Consider the following 17,930-nt stretch of genomic DNA (forward strand, 5'->3'; position numbering starts at 1 on the left):
ATATTAATAAAACGGCATATGATAATTTTAATCATGAATTTATTCGAAAATATTTGAGTGTACGATGACTTTTGTGGCGTGTTATTTTTCTGTCTCTTCGTTTTCTGACCCATTTCAAAAAGTAAATCCGTTAATATTTTGAAAAAACCAATGGGTTGTATTTAGAATGACATAGGAATGTTGTGAAAAAATTTTGGATTCCATATTCGAATTCAGTTTCGAGTTATTTTGGTTTTACTGAAAAATTTCAAAGTGTACGAACACTTTTGGGAGCCACTGTATATCATTCTGAGACTCGAGACCAGAAAGATATGTATATTTTTGCAATTTGCTGGTTGAATGAACAAATGAGATTAAAAGTGATATTTTCAAAAAAAAAAAAAAAAATTATATTATCATCAAAAAATTTTGTATTTTACTGGGGAGCTCATACATTTTAGTGGATGCAATTAGCAGACCAAAAATAATGAGTAACTTGCCCTAAAGCATCTTATAAGTTTTTATTATGAGTCTTAAATATCATTTCGAAATGGAGATGATCTTGCAATGTTGCAAGGGTTATTAAAGTTCAAGACAAAACTATTACACATATTTTAAAGTCAATTGGGTTTGACTTGTATGGGGCAGGCAGTTTTAATGATTTTATGCCATTAAGAGGCATTGCATGTTTGTTATTATAATACTGAAAAAAGCAAGATGTTTTAGCACTCGCCTCAAACAGAATCAATATCTTCAATTAGAAATCAGAACTCTTCAATCAGAACAAAAAATACTTTTTATTCTCCGTTGCATTACAAATTGTTAGTGCATGAATACTATTTTTCTGGAACACGTATATTTGAGAGGAACTTAATGTTCTGATGAGTATGATTTTTCAAAAACAAGTTACATCGGGTAAGTTCTTCTTCATTACGCGCGTTCTATTGAAGTAATGAATGAATTTTTTTGTACACGTATTTTTCGTTTTAAATATGATTTGTACACTTCTCCCATGTAATTCCATTGGAAGTAAGTATCCGAGAACAATCATCTGTTGTTATATTTCCTTTTCATTTCTGTCTTTCTTTTTTTTTTTTGTGTGTATCATCTAGTGAATTTTTTTTTTAAATTTTCCAATTGATTCGCATTAAATTATGTTTTTATTTATAGAACTTAATTTGCTTATTATTAACTATCAATATTATTAAATATTTTTGACGGTGGAAAAATTTAGTTTCTTTTTTCTTTAAAATTTTTTTGTACAATAGCAAATTTGTATTATTTTAAATATTTGCAATTTAAAACAGAACCAGCATTGTTTGTTGCTGAATTGTTTCTCGGGTCTTTTTCTTTCCTTTTCTAACCCCCCTCCCCCGCCCCAACCTTTTCTTTGGAAAGTAAAGTTACAAAACACGCTTGCAAATTCTAGATTAATTGTAAAGGAAAACGATCATTTTGGTCACATGACTTCTTACGCCTTAACTACTAAGCAAACAAGATAAATCACTGCTTATTATTGCCAGCAGAAGTAGAGAACTCTTTCCCCGTGACCCAAGTTTGTTTTTTTTTTTCTTCTTTCAATCTTGATTTTTCTAATCTTCTCAGAATAAACAGCATCTCGAAATGGACTTCTTATTTGCTTTTAAACCGTTCTATCACCAATTTCTTCTGCTAAAGAAACAATGCTCAAGTGCCCAACAACCACTTGTTTGCCTTGTTTGAGAATCGTGTCCAGCAGGCCTTATCAGTATTTCTTATCTCTCATGATATTTCAACTTACGCCGTGAGAATTGCCAAAAATGACCCTTCGAAGGCCCAGAGAACTAAATCTAAGTGGTTAAACTAACACAGAATTGTCTTTCTTATCTATGTTGTTATACTAGATATGTGATTCTGATTTTCTTCACGATGCATTTTTCCTCCGAAATAGGGGTGTGTGGAATAAACGAAGTTCAATTGGTCAATGAAGTGAGTAACTGTTTGTTAGATAACAATATAATTTCGTTCTTCTAGAGGGGATTAGAACTGATATAAACACTTATTTGAATCAATAATTAGAATTAGTTGTTGTCAATCCATACAAAACCTATCTGATAAAATTTTATCCTGCCATTTTTCCTATTCCTATTAACAGTAAACAACGAGATATCACTTCCTGACCGTAACAAAATCGATAACTTTCAGTTAAATAAAATACTTGACTACGACTTTTAAGAGAGTTAAGAAAAACTGAGCAAAGACTAGCGTAAAAAGTAACTCATAGTTTATTTAAACTAACAGTACCTCCACGGCATTGAACGTGAGAAAAAACGAAAAGGCTAGTTTTGATCTCTTTTATACACAGATACTAGCGGTATCCGCCCGTAGTAGAAAATTAAAAGGTCTTTTGGTTCGCCTGTATATTTACAAATAATGGATGATGAATTTCACACCAATTGGCTTGCCCATGTTACGGTTCCACGTTATGATAACTTGGTAATTTACTCGTCCATCTTATGATAATTTTGCTCGGGAAAATGTTCTTAAAATTGGAATAGAAAAAGAACAAAATCGAATTTTCGAAAAATCGCTTCGAGGTGCACACCCCCATGCTACAAATTAATTTTGTGCCACATTTGATGAAAATCGGCCGAACGGTCTAGACGCTATTCGCGTCGCAGAGATCCGGACAGAAATCCAGACAGAGAGATTTTCAGCTTTATTATTAGTAAAGATAAAGAAGATAAAGATATATACATATAGATAGATACATATAGATGTATGCATAAAGATATACATAGCTTTTGTTATGTACATAACAAAAGTTATGTTACTTTTGTTATGTACATAACAATTTTTGAAGGATGATTTGCGTCATTCCAGCACATAAAACAAAAATTTAAAAAACTAAAAAACATAAAAGTACGATTTTGAAGTTATTACAATGCACAAAAAATTCCACTTAGAACATTCAACTAATAAATAAGAAACCAAACCAAATAATACAACTTCAAAATGTATTGAGATCCATTGGTTTAAATATTAATCCACTGCCACAATATATTTAGCTTACTTTCCAGCAAAAGTTTTAACATGAAAGAAAGATTAACATAAGTTTAAGTGTCGCTAAATTAAAAAAAAAAGACAAAGAAAAAAAAAACAAAATAAATAATTAAATAAATGTTGAGAAATAAAAATGTTGAAAGTAGAGTTTTAGAATGTGAAAAGGTGTATATGCATTAATCTGCCCATCCCTACAAAAAGTAAATTAATAAATAAAACCTTCTTTATTCTTGAGTAATTCGGTTTGAAAAATCCTCCCATTTAGGATAACTCATTTCCATGTTTTTAAGAAACATTTTTTTTTATTTGAATTCGAATACTTCTTTAAAAAAATAGATAAATAGCGTTAAACTCTTCGAAGAAGTTTGAATCCCATATACATGCTGATTTAGCTGGAGGATTCGCTTAAAAAATTTATAAGAATGACCTCATAATGGAGAAGAAAATACAGTAAATGATTTTTCTTTTTTCTTTGAAAATTTTCAAGGCATTGTTGAATAGCTATACAATTTCTAACATTAGTACGCAGTGAAAGAAAATTAAACTTAACTAACTAAAAATCCACTAGCACTAAAAATTATTTTAAGCATCCATGAAATAAGAGAATTACATAGATTATAAACATGGACAACAAATTTCCTCCCAAAAAATAGGGAAAAAGTATTGTTTAAAATGGAAGTACCCTTCTAAATTGACTTAACATTATCCTCTACGGTTAAATTTTGTATCCAATGCAAGTTCTGGGCTAACAGGTTTCAGGAGTTAAAATTTCACTAAAAGAAAACAAAATGCATTTCTCCACAAAGAAAGATCTGTAAAAGATTTTCAGTGTAAATGCTTTATTAGGATGTTCATTTTTCTATTCTTATTTTTTATTTTTTTAATTTACTCATTTATTTATTAATTCTGTTTATCAACGATCTAACTTGAAATACTTGTTTATGAAATGGCTTAAAATTAAGTGCCATTCCAGAAACCGTTCTAACTTTTAAAACTAAAAAAAAAAAAAAAACCCACTGAAGGAATGTTTGCGGGGAATTGGAAACTGGAGGAATTGGGAGTTTGCAAATCAGTTCTGATTTGTTTCTTCTAGGCTTGTACATGTAAATGCTGGAAAAAAAGTGCTTGATTTTAAAAGGTTCCAACTAAAAAAAAGCATTAATATCTCCTTTTCAATTAAGTTTTAAATATAAATATTTCTAATTTAACAATGATCCATGAATTAAATGTTAAAATTGTTAAAATAGCGTTTGCAAAGAGAGAAATGCTTCTGAAGTGCTGTACAGACTTGTTCTTCAGTAGTACTTAGAACTTCGGCTAGAAAGACAGCTTTGCAGAGATTAGAAATATCGCCAAAATGGTTTTAAAAATCTTCCTTTGAGAACCTCACGATGTATCGCCAAGGTTCCAGGGTGTCACTTGGAATCGCTTTCTTGGCGTCGAATTTGAAGAGATATGACCATATGTTGGTTAATCCCGTAGCCAAGACCATTACATTCTGAACAGTGTTTCACAACCTCTTTTAACCTGCGGACCAATAAAAATTGGGAAAAAATCGCGCAAGTCGAAAAGTTTTTTGAGCAAAAATAAATAAATAAATTAATTAATTAATTAATTAAGCAAATAAATAAATAAATTAATTAATGATAGGTTTTTAAAGAACTCTTACATCGTTAATGGAGAGATTTGTTATGATTTACTGACTTAAGCATTTAGATGTTAAAATAAGTAATTACTGTAATTATTATATTAGTAAATAAATAAACCTTTGAGAAAAATCGGAACGTTATTAAAAGTACTCAAAAAATTAGTATAAAAAAAGCCCGTGCAAATTGTCAATATTATTATTATTTATTTATTTATTTATTTATTTATTTGAGGATTAAGTTTTTGTGACTCGAACAGTTAAAAGTTCCCTAAGACCGGTTACGAGTGTATGTACCGCGACATTGCCGTTAGAGAGCGCAATGCTATAACACAACCTAAGGAACTCTGAAAACTCACACTTCATGGAAATAACGTCATATAGAGTAATATTTAAAAATAGTTCTTTTAAATTCGTGTAGGAGATTTATTCAGTTCTACACAAAAAAGTTTTCCGCTTGTGGTTATTGGATTTTAAGGCTTTAATTATAATGTCCGTGGTATAACAGATGCCTTACAAATTTCATTTCTTTGGGTAGAATAATTATATGCTTTAGGGATAATTATTACTGTGGATGTGAGTTATAAAATTCCATCCAGTCTCTTGCCCAGATTGATAATAATTATTTCTTCATAAGGTATGTTTAGAAACGCAGCTGAAAGTCCATATTGTTGTTGTGTTTCTTAACATTTTTGTGCACTGAAGTGAAAATATTTCAAGTGAAAGGAATAAATATTTTTCCAAATTTAATGACTAACTTTACAATTTTTTTGTGCGTTAAGCGTTTTTGTTGCTGATGAAGGAGCTCCACTGCAGCCTTGAAACATCTTTTTGATAATTTGTTTTTATCATTCATTTTGGTCATATTATCAAAAAGGCTTTGAGCATTTATTGTGTATGATTTTGAACGCTTCAAAAATATTTATCATTTCTGTCAGTGACAGAAATTCAAATTGTTTATCTGAAACAGACAAAATCAAAAATAAAATATTGACCCTAAAAAGTCGAAGAAATTGTAGAGATTGTGAACTTTTTGTTTCTCTTTTACTTGTTAATAATCAGGAAGAAAATCACAATTAAAACACTAACTATATAAATAAATTTCTCTGTATGTAATCAATTGATTCATTGATTAGATGGTCTACTTCAGTGTGCTCAACCTGCTGTCCGCTAACTATACGTGGTCGGCGAAGCTGATCCGTGTGACCGGTTGTTATGTTCAGTGTTACGAATCGAAAAATATACTTTGAAACCTTTCAAACCAACCGATCCTTTGCAATCAGTATTAAGAATGACTGTTGCAAATTCGAATCCAAACAGTCAAAGATTGAGGTAGTGAGAAGCAAAAGCAGACCTTTTTAAAGATTTGAGTATACTCGTCCTAAATTCACCCTTATGCATGCTTTTATTGAAAACTTTCTCCAAATCGTTAAAAAGTTTCTCTAATGTTTTCCGTCTCGCTAAATGCTGTTTATATTCGATGCACTAAAACTTACCTTGAGTCCGACTTTAAACTTTTTTTTTCCTTTGGTCAACTGTATTCACTGGAATAAAACCGAAATGTTTACATCGTGATTGTTTGAATTTTTTACAATGACCTGTTGAGTTTTTAATAGAGCAGTATCAGGAAATGAAAAACGCGTTAATAGGGACAAACCTGGTTGCGTCTGTGTCAATTGAAGCATTCATACCAGTAAACATGTTTGCGCTAGAATTTAACTATCTTGACTTGGCAAATTGAATAAAAAAAACCTTCGTGTTTATGCTTTGCGTACGTTTGCTATATATACAAATCGACTGTGTGTAACGGAACACTGAGCTCTATAAAAACTTACTAATCTAGCCAAATTGTGATGGATCGATTTCAAATTGGTAAGCAGTGTTGGGAAACAAGAGGAAGTAGTGGTGGTAACGCTTTTTTTTTTTTTTTTGGTAAGAAATTGCTTTTTGAGTAAGCAAATTTTCGGTAGTTCTCATTTGATTGAAAGGATAATTAAGGATGCGGCGTTTTCGAAAGGTCAATGTTTTTGTTAAAACATCGGTTGATGTCTTCTTAAAATCAATGTTTTGCTTTCGAAGTTTTTTTCGGAATCGATGCTTTTATGGGAAATTTTAAGGGCGAAAAATATGATTGAGACGAAAGTTGCGGTTTGTGTGTGAATTGAAAGCTGCTTCAGAGGAATTGGTAAACGGTATCAGCGTAAAGTTAAATTACTAAACTTAATGTACCTTTTTCTCAAAAAGTTTTAAAGATAGAGATCTTAGGGTACTGAAGTGAAAATTCTATTTGCTTCACAATTTATTCAATTTTTACACATCGTCACTTTTGAATGAAAAAAAAACTTCATTTTTGACCACAGAAACAGCTGTTTTGGAAAAATTATGAGTCCTAAAGCAAAAAATTCACTTCAGCATAATTATGAACGTATAAATAAAATGTAATGAAAATTTCAAATTCATACGTTAAACAGTTTTCTAGAAAATGGAACATGGGTTTTTGAAATGGATGTTTTGAGAAAAACGCATTTGAAAGTAAAACTGTGCGTAAATTTTAATACGTTTCTGCCCAATTAATATTTAAATGAAGTTACTTTAAATCTATGCAGAAACATGAATTCGGTATCATTTGAAAGCTCTTGATTTGAATATATTGAATATCTAAAAACTCAAAAAAAAAAAAAAAAAAAAAAAACACACACTACGGTTTTATGGTATTAACTCTTCTTAAATATTCGGTTATTTAATCCTTAAGTATTTGCCTGATAGTTTAGAACAATATAAATGAGACAGTGGTTGGAAAAACTACATTTTTTTTCGTAGCGAACTATAACTACTTTATTACAAATGTAGTTAATTACAACTACAACTACTTTTTTTCCAATGTAGGGACTACAAACTACTTTTGAAATGTAGTCGCGACTTCTCTATTTTAAAAAATAAATAAATAAAAAGTATACACACACACCGTTGATTGAACGACAAAATTCGAAAAGTTGCTCAGATCAATACATTAATTAATTCGGATTAATCTCATTTGAATTTGGAATATTACTTTTTTTCCCCCTTCTTTTCTTTTTTAAACCATTTTTCCGAATATTTGCTGCAAAAAAGGATTAAAAAGTTGAAATATTCAAATTTTTACTATTCGGCTATTTGAAAAGTGTAACTAGAAGCAGTCATAATTTGATTTAAATTTTACAGTGTCATTAGGATGGGCCGAAAAAAGGAAATTTTTGATAAGCAACTTCTAATAGCAAAAAGAAGTTGCGTATTGCCATCCTAAACATGGGAAAAATAATTAAAAATATATTTATCTCTTCAGATCGCGCATTGGCAGCAAAGTTTGAAAAAAAGTAAAAAAAGATTTTTTTTTTTCAAATATTTTTGTAAAAACGCAAATGTTCAAAAACTTTTGTTCTAATCCCTTTTAAATGCTTCCTTTTAATTGTCTTTTAATATATCTTTGAAATTATTTACATTCCTTTACAGTTTTCGGTTCGCGCATAAGCCGCAAAGTTACGTGAAATCAACCAAAAATCGACTTTTTTGGCTTATTTTTTACATTGCAGTATTTCTTCTTTTAGATCCCAGTTAATATATATATATATATATATATATATATAATATATATATATTTATATATATATATATATATATATTATATATATATATATATAGTATATATATAATATATATTGCACTATACAGCTCTTTTCTGGAACTGCAATTATATAATGTTGCATTAACAACCCAGAACCCACCCCCCAGTTTGGTGGTTGCACTTTGTGTTCAACCCTGCAGTTAGTTCCCAAGAAGTTATTGACAGGATTTATACATTTGCAAAGTACGTAACTTACGATCATAATAACTATTTAGTTTTAAACAAGTTTCTACGTTTTGATCAAGGTTTGAATTTGGACTTGTGAATCAATTTTTGCATTGAGGGTCACGAGCATAAAGGTTTTCACATTAATCCTTATCTTGTCGCATCCCAAAACAACCAACCTACTGACCTAATACTAACCAGCTTAGTAACCCATTCCACAGCAGGAATGCAAAAAAAAAAGGAACATTTACTTATTTATGGGTAAAGCATCAACTGTTTTTGTAAAATTAAATATTAACTTAGAAAGAACTCGGTCGGAAGAAATCGAAATTTTTGAAACTGATTTAAAAAGCGAACAAAAGTATTTGATATATATTGTTAATGTAATACAGAAAGGAACAGTGATAACTTTGATCTCGCTCCCACAAAGCTAACACGTTTTATCATTAGCTTTTGTTAACGTGTGGTAACGAAGTGCTGGTGCTGAATAATATTTAAACTAAACTACTAGTGGAATACAATGTCTTTAAAAAGTTATGCTTCTATGATTTTTTTTACCTTTTTTTCAAACTTTGCTGCCTATGCGCGATCTGAAGACATAAATATTTATTTTTTTTTAATTATTTTTTCCCGTGTTTAGGATGTCAATACACAACTTTGTTTGCTGTTAGAAGTTGCTACTTGAAAATATACATTTTTCGGCTCACCCTAATACATATACATAAAATTGATTGGATGAGGAAAACATCTTTTAAACCGAGGAGGAAAACTTATATTTCTATATTGGAATTAATTTTATAGGAACTTATATATTGTAAGATCTAATTAATTACTTTGAACTTCAAACTAAGGATCTGGATTTGTAGAAATGAATGATTGCGAATTTGAAATAGATTTAAAATGTTTTGTTGCTTATAAGTTGTTCAATTATTTAGTTTATTACTATGTACTATCATATCTAAGCAGATGAGGGATCAGAATCAAGTAGACTTGGGTTATACCTCACGCAAAAATAGGCCAACACTAATAATGTAAAAGTAAGTGTTTTGAAAGTGTAGGGATGTTTGAAAAGTGTGTTGTTTTTCAGGTATTGCTTTAATTGCATTATTGGGTGACGACGCATTAATTTCTTTTTAAAATGTCTAAAAGCATGTGCCTTTAAAAATAGGTTAAAATATGTCTATTTCATCAAAATAAGTTGTACAATTAACTACTGTCTTCCTTAACATTTAGCAAAAGTGAATGAATACTAAACTTTTTTTTAAATTGACGGCAAGAAAACATTGATTAAAAATTTTAATATGTTCTGAAATCTGATGACCAGTCACAGAACTAACAGTTCTACACAGAGAAATAATTTTTACTAAAAATAAAAAATAATAACTAACTTTATAAAGAAGAAACACTGAATTTTATCTAGAAAATAACTTTGTAAGATATTTAATACGAAACAATAGCGATTTTAGTATTTAATACATTGTTCGAACAAAACACTTTGCTTGACCTATGCACTTACATTTGAAATGTTAACATCCTTTCTAAAAAGAAAAGGCTTACATTACAATGAATTGAGAGATAGTATTTGCGGAAGAACAAAGAAAAAAGTATATTTTTCTTTCTGTTACTATTGTAAAGGGAAAAACGAAACAGGAAACATTTTTGTTGATGTTATAGACAGTTTGATTGGATTTTTCCAGATATATTCCATGGGAGGTCCTCGTTAGTATCAAAAATGAGAGAGAGAGAGAGAGAGAGAGAAATAAAAAGAAAAGGAATCAGGAAAAAGAATGATGTTGAAAGTAATCGCACAAGATACTTGTTTCATTGTTAAAATTACTTCTGCATGGGTGGCAACTTCTTCGTGAAATATGGAATCTTTAGAATGTTTAGTCTGCTGCTAGTAGCTTGTCTTCTTGTTTCTGTGCCATCCTGTAATAAATATTTTTATTAAATTATTCATCGACCTTTGAATTATTTAAGGAGCTTTATAAGCTCACACTAATAAACAGAAAAAAAAGAAAGAGAAAAAGAAAAGGGAATAAAAAGAGTCAGTATGTTTTCCCGAAAGCAATTACAGCATTAAAAAGATGACAGCTAGAGAGCTATGATCATTGGGTTCAACACACGATTTTTAGGAAACAACATTCGTCGAAACGCTTGTCAAAGCAACTGTTTTTGTCGAGTGGAAATAGCTGCGAAGACCAGGGAATTAAAACAGAAGTAGTTTAAACGTGTTAAGTTTTATTTAGCAACTAAGATTTAATTATATGCTTCATTGTGTGGTAACTTTCGTGTGAAGAGGAATAAATAAACTTTGACACTTTTCGGGGGAGGGGGGAGGGGGGCAGATTCACACCCTCAAACGGGAGACAATTTCATAACTTTTAGTCCACACTCCTTTTTATACTGATCATTCTCTTAATCTTCAATTTACTACAGTTATTATCCAGGTATGTTACAGAGATCTGAAATAAATATTTTTATGCAAAACTGCTCCTATCAGTTTTATAAAGATGCTATTTTTAATTGATTTCTTAATTTTCAGTAAATTCAAAATAGTTGAATAATGTTATATTTATAGAAGTAAGAAAGAATAATAAAAATAGAACTTGCAGCAGAAAACAAAGCGAAATAAAAATAATGGCACAAAAAAAAAAATCATACATTGAACCTCCAGAGCAAAAAGAACAGATCAGTTAAGGAGAAGAATCCAGAAGAGACATTTGATTTTTTTTTTAAACCGAAATTATAAATTGCAGTTTTTATTTTAATTTACATTTATCTTTGTGGTGAAATACTGTTTTGGATTGTTCAATCTTATGTGGGAATTGATTGGTATAAAATTCAAGTGCAATTTTGGGAAATCATTATGGAATGATCTGACGATTATCTGGCGATTATTTGAATTACTTTGAATAATTTATGCATCAATGCAAATGCAGACGCTCCTTTAGCACAAGAAGAACTCAGTGAAATACAATCAGTTCTAAGTTTACTTCTTTCTTTCTTTCTTTCTTTTTTTTTTTTTTTTTAAGTTGTGACCTTGTTGCACAACTAAAAATGTGACATATCAAAAAAAAAAAAAAAAAAAAAATCGTCGGACTAAAATTTCTTTTCATGAAGAATATCAAAATTCGCTTTGGCGTTTTTCCCGTATGCTGTTTCGAGACTTTTGTTTTCGCCTGTATTTTTTTTCTCTGTACGTTAATATGGAAAAAAACAACGTGGAATATATTCAAAATCATGGATGTGTTAAGATATTTTGGAAAAGAAGTTGTTGTTGTTGCTGCTCCCCTTGATCTTGACTCCTAGACCAAGTCCAAGAGATCATGTCGCTCTAAAAGATCAAAGATAATCCCACTCTCATACGACAACTGCTCCACAGAGCAACGATACAGCAAATAATATGAGAGGGAGAGGCAATAGCCAAGCATGGGCAAGTAGAAAAGGCCTTGGTGAAACCGTCGAAGACCAGACTTCTAATGTGGCCAGACCTTTAGCCTAGATAAGGCAGTTTGGGCAAGTCTTGAGAAGGTCTTCTGCAAGGACAATCCAAGATGCTCTTCCGGTGTATCAATCGTGCTCAGTTGGAATCCTCCAAATTGATTTTATTTTGTCAACAAGCATGGAATGAACCTCTGAGACTCTTAAAAATTGATGATGGGAGAATGGAAAGGTTACTGCCTTCCACGGCGAGTCTGTCAGCGGTATCATTACCATGGATACCAACATGAGAAGGAATCCACTGTAAGCACACAGAGCCTACCTCGGACAATGTAGCCAATTTGGAAACAACATCTTGCCCCAGTTGATCGCATATACATGGCCAGTCTCAAGAATTGAATGGAACTTCTACTATCAGCCAGAATCCACACATCACAAATACCAGGCGAGTCCAAGGCGAGGCACAGAGCTTCATTTATGGCAATAAGTTCCGAACGGAAAACAGAATTAAAATCAGAGTTTCATAAGCTATATTCGTAGGACTTGTCCATAATTCTCATATAGACACCACTACCAATTCTTTCCGAATTAGATTTGCTCCCACCGGTATAAATAGTAACAGCCCCCTTTTGGATATTGTTGGTTGATTTCAAGAGCCAGTTGGCGCAGCAGTTCTGGGTGATCGTTTTGTTTAGTAAAAGCTAAATTTAAAAAATCGTTGAAAACCACGTTATTGAGAGGTGTGGTTGAAGTCAAAGAATTAAAAGTGGTACAGGGTTCTGCCTCTATGTCGTTCAACCCCCGTCCCCACTTATTCATAAACCAGGAGGGCTAGACATCAACCTTTTGTTGTCCGTCCAGTTTGATAAAAAATCTGATGTTCTGTTAAATGATACAAGACTCTTGAGTTTATCAACATACTTTGCAAAATTTGCTTCCCTTCTCAGTGACAGGGGTTGGAGATAAGTCTCGTAAAGAGCTATATTATTAGGACAGGAATGCCTAAGTCCAGTGATGATCCTGGTTGCACTTAGTTGGACACGCTCCAGCTTTTTAAGGTTTGTAGCAGCAGCAGTCACGTAAATCTTGAAGCCATATTCAAGTACTGGACGAATAAGAGGGGTATAAGTGATTCTATGAGTTTTGACGTCAGCGTCCCAATCCCTGCCAGAAATAAATTTTAATAGTTCGATTCGATTCCGAGTCACAACTGACTACAACTGTATTTATTTCGAGTGCCTTGCCTCCATTATTTTATATACCGATAGATAGCAGCACCATCACCGGATCGAACAGTTATTGAGAATTTAGAACTAGTCCAGGAGCTAATAGCTACCTGGTACTAGCACCCCCAGAGATATCGTTTCACTTGGAGGACATTGAGACCACGAGCATATTTAACGTCGCCCAGTCCCCTTTAATGACGACGGTGGATCTTCGACCATCGAGGTTCGAACTCAGGACCCTCCGGCCCCGAATCCGACACTCCACAGATCGGGCTACCACGGCCCAATATCAATAGTTGTAGTCTCTTTTTTCCTTTTTCAGAGAGGCTATTTATGCGTTTACTACAATTGATTTCTGAGTCTAATACAAAACCCAACTAAGTAGGATCCTTCGTGGATTCTGGCAACTGTTCCTTTAGGTATATCATTGGTTTAAAATTAAACAAGTGTCTATTAGTGGTAAAAAGACAACTTTGTGATTTAGCTGTATTAAATAACAACTTGTGATTTTTCGCAAAATATTGAATCTTTCCCGAAACCTCATTGAGGGAAATTTCAAGTCTAGAAATATCTGTATCATGATTCCACGTCACTACATCATCCGCAAAGATGCCCATTTTGCCTGAAGGTGTTACTTTCTCTATTCCAGCTATAAACATTAAAAAAGGGGTGGGACTCAAGACTGATCCTTGGGGAATGCCCTGATACGACCTATAAATTCCTGAAAGGCTGCTCTGATAATTAACTCGAAAAGATCTATTATTCATAAAATCAGAAATTCAAGAGAGGTCATGACCCTTGATATCAAAATCAGTGAAGCATTTAACAAGTACTTTATTTTTCCAGACCTTATTAAAAACTTTCGATAGGTCGAGGAAGACAGCCCAAGTGTGGTTAGTAGGTCTCATGTTATGAGCATCCCTGATCCTCTGGATAAAGTAAAGAATTTGGTTAATAGTACTATGTCCTCTACGGAAGCCATACTGCTCAGGAGGCAGCAAACCGCGACTAGAAGAATGATGAACGATTCTTCTCTAAATAATTCGCTCCAGAAGTTTACAGGTCGTGCAGGTGAGAGCAATTCGGCGGTAGCTTCCCATATTTCTAGTTTCTTTATTCGGTTTACGAATTGAAATAATAATACCAGCTGTTTTCCATTGCCTAGAAATTCTACCCCTTTCCCATGAAAGGTTAAAAATATGCTCTCTCTAGCATCATTTCCAAGCTTAACCAAGAAATTTCCATGGATTTCATCTGGTCTAGGAGATTTTTTAACATTAATTTGACGAATAGTGAACTCAAGTTCCGAAGAAGTGATGGGATCATCAAACAGCTGATTTTCGACACGGAAAAGAAATCCTTATATCTAGCTTTTTCTGCTGATAAAGCTCTATGAACTTTGACAGTAAGCCACTGATACAGATGCACAAAATAGAGCACATAGACTATAACAATATAAAACTAGAAAATACACACAAGTACATACAAGCAGAGGTGTGGAGTCGAAGTCGGAAAGATTTTGGGGTAAAGGAGTCGGAGTCTTTCGAAAACATGCCGACTCCGACTCCGGTTTTTCTTTTTTTCTTTAATTTTCACTGATTCTCCTTGCATTTTTTCAAAAATTGACGACCAATTAATTTGATTACAAGTATAAACCTACTAATAAGAAAATAATTGTCATTGTGGCAACCAGCTGGCTTAATTGTTTATCGAGCTTTCTGTTACAGCTAACCACGCCGAGTCCTAGTTTGCTTATTTTTTAACTTTATTTAACTGATAGTAACTGTCAGCAAACAGTTTTGTTGATTTACATTTTCTAAGTAATCACCTTCAAATGAAAATAATATATTTTTTTAACTCGATCTCAGTTATAAAGTAGTGAAAGGAATGTATGAATCGCTTGAGCAAGTCGGGAAACTTCTGAGGGTGCTTGATAAATTCAAATAAGTGTTAGTACGAAAACGCAAATCCAAAAGATCCCATAAAATATATTTTTTTAAATCTAAAGACTTTATCTAAGAAAGCTTGGTTATAACTAAAAAGTTCAAAATAAAATCACTACATGATTTATTGGTTACAACACTGAATAATTGTAGTTAATCCTAAAATCTTCTTATTAAGGTTATGCTAAAGTTGCCAATAAAATTTTAATTGAAAATTTAGCCAAGATATGTAGGTATGGTAAAAGCTATTCTTACAAAACTGTATACCACCGCATTTTGGGTGAAATTTGATCCAGACGTACATTTATCCAACCTCTTCCCGCAATATAGTGCAATATTTTCGTTGAAATTTTAAGATGAAATTTAAAATTTATTATCGGGGAAATTTTTCAAAATTAAAGTATTTCAATTTTTATAAATTCTGAAATTCAGTTAAGGTGTTGCCCACCAGATGGGTGTCACTCACCCGGGAAGGGGGGAGGGACCGCCTCCTCTAAATAAATTTTTTTTGTCTCCGCAAAAAAAAAAAAAAAAAAAAATCTTTCAAGTTACAGCTTTTAAAAATTTAAAGCGCAGGATTTGATTAACATCAATTTGTTTAACATTAACGGGAAGTAAATTAATCCTATTCAATTTTTTAATGGGATTTTTTAATAATCTCACTTTTGAATCGTAACTGTTGGATAATTTGATTTGGAAATTGAATTTTTAACGTTATTTACATGTTATGTTTACAATGAAATACAACGCGAAAATTTCATCAAAAAAGATTAGATGTTTCAATCTCTGTTTAGGAGTTTTTCCCCCTTCCCATGAGGAGGGGGGTGCGGTGGAAAAATAAATAAATAAAGAAATAAAAAAGCCGGAGTCGGACGTTTCAAAATCCAGGAGTCGGAGTCTGGAGTCGACCATTTTTCTTCCGATTCCGCAGCCCTGTATATAAGGACATGCTTGGGTTTGAAACCGTCCTGTGCGTTAGAAACTAGCAGTTGTCTAAGATTAAGTTATCCACTCATACATAATTATAAACAGGGTTCGATATATCCCGGACTAAAAATAATACCTTGGCGACTAGTTCTGAAAGCGGTAAGTACAGAAACGTAATTAAGTGGCAACTAAAAAAAAATTCCGATGTCTAAAATTTTATCACTTTTGTCGGACTCTACCACAAGCCTGCAACATTTGTAGTAAACCAATCAAAGATTTATAATTAAAAAAGAAAAGGTCAAAAACCTATTATCATCATTACAACCGTGTTTTCAGAGCACCATGCTAGTGAAATTTTTAACCTTAAGAGTGTTATTTTGGGCTAAGTTATAGCAGTTGAATCTAATACAAATATCATCAAAGTTTGTCAATATTTTTTGAAAAAATAAATATAAACTTGCAAATCATCTCCCAGATCAACCGAATTTGAAGAGAGAGGGGAGGGGGGAGGATTGACCAGCCTTAAAAATAGTCAACTCTGATTCTTGGAAATGTAAACAGAAGCAGTCATAGTTTAATTTTAATTTTACATTGACTGTCATACAAGCTTGAAATTGACTTGATGGTGAAAAAGTATTTTAAAGAATAACTACAGTTTTTTCATAAATGGCAGTAAACAACGTTTGGACGCAAAAGATTAGCAGATTACTGCAGACACGTGTTTCGGAGTTAAAGGGAGCCTCATTTTCAATGCAAAATAATGAGCAAAGACATCCTGTAAAAGCTAGAAAAAGAGTTCCCTGTAACCCCGAAACACGTGTCTGCAGTAATCTGCTAATTTTGTACGTCAAAACGTTGTAGATTGCCATATATACTTAAGCACAAATTTGTTTATTTATTTCTTATAGTATTCATGTTTGTAGTTTAGTTTTGAGCTTCAAGGGAGGGGTTCGGATCCGGGGAACACCCCCTTTCCTGTGCCACTATCTTTATTGCCTGTATTTCCAAAAGTATTATTATAGTTTATCCTAAAAGCGGCCAAGTGCTCACCCGCACGCGCGAAAGACACTTATGTTAAATAATAAAGATTTTGCACCTGGTGGAACTCCAGCGCTCTAATATTCCGTGAATAGATTATTAGAACGTTTCGCAGGGCAATTCTTCGCCCCATTCATTCACATTTTCAATATTTCAGCTCTACCAGTACATTCGCCCCAACCATAACTCCTGCCGATTCCATTTCGATACTCTACCCCAAATGAATCCAACCCCCCCCCTAAAAAGGCTATTCCATCCTGACTGAATATCGTGGTGATTAAATTTGGCAAGGGGGTTAGCCAGAGATTGATACACCCCCATCTCTGGACAGTGAGATATAAATAGCCTGATCTCCGAGGAAGCCCGAGCTTCATGTTTATATGCATGCAATGGGTCCACTGGGGCTGCGGCCGTTTTGGAGTTCCATCGGTGGCAGATAAGATCGGAAGGGGCGCTAAACTTATCTGGCAGCCTGGATCTTTTTAATGTGGGAGAGAGGGTATTTGCACGATAAGAGCGAAAGAGTTGGGTTGTTACACTGCTGCACGGCTCGAGTTTCATCTGGGATCGAGGCTGCCAGACGTTTATTTAACGCTGCAGTGCTCAAGTAGGGGCATGGTTAATGCCCCACGTCAACCCTGTGCGACAGTTTAATTAGATAGATCTCGAAATTAAGCTCGCGTGGTCTCGGATTAGAACCTTGCTCTCATAAAAAGCGCAATTCATTTATTTCATTTTTTAAAATTTTATTTTGATTTGCATCTTGTCAGAGCTCAGTTCAGCTGGTTTAAATGCATACTTCTATAATGTAGTTGGTTGATTTTTTTTTCTCTGATTGCAAAATATTTTCCAAGGCAGTC

This window comes from Uloborus diversus, chromosome 1 (assembly GCF_026930045.1).
Source record: "Uloborus diversus isolate 005 chromosome 1, Udiv.v.3.1, whole genome shotgun sequence".
Taxonomy (NCBI): domain Eukaryota; kingdom Metazoa; phylum Arthropoda; class Arachnida; order Araneae; family Uloboridae; genus Uloborus; species Uloborus diversus.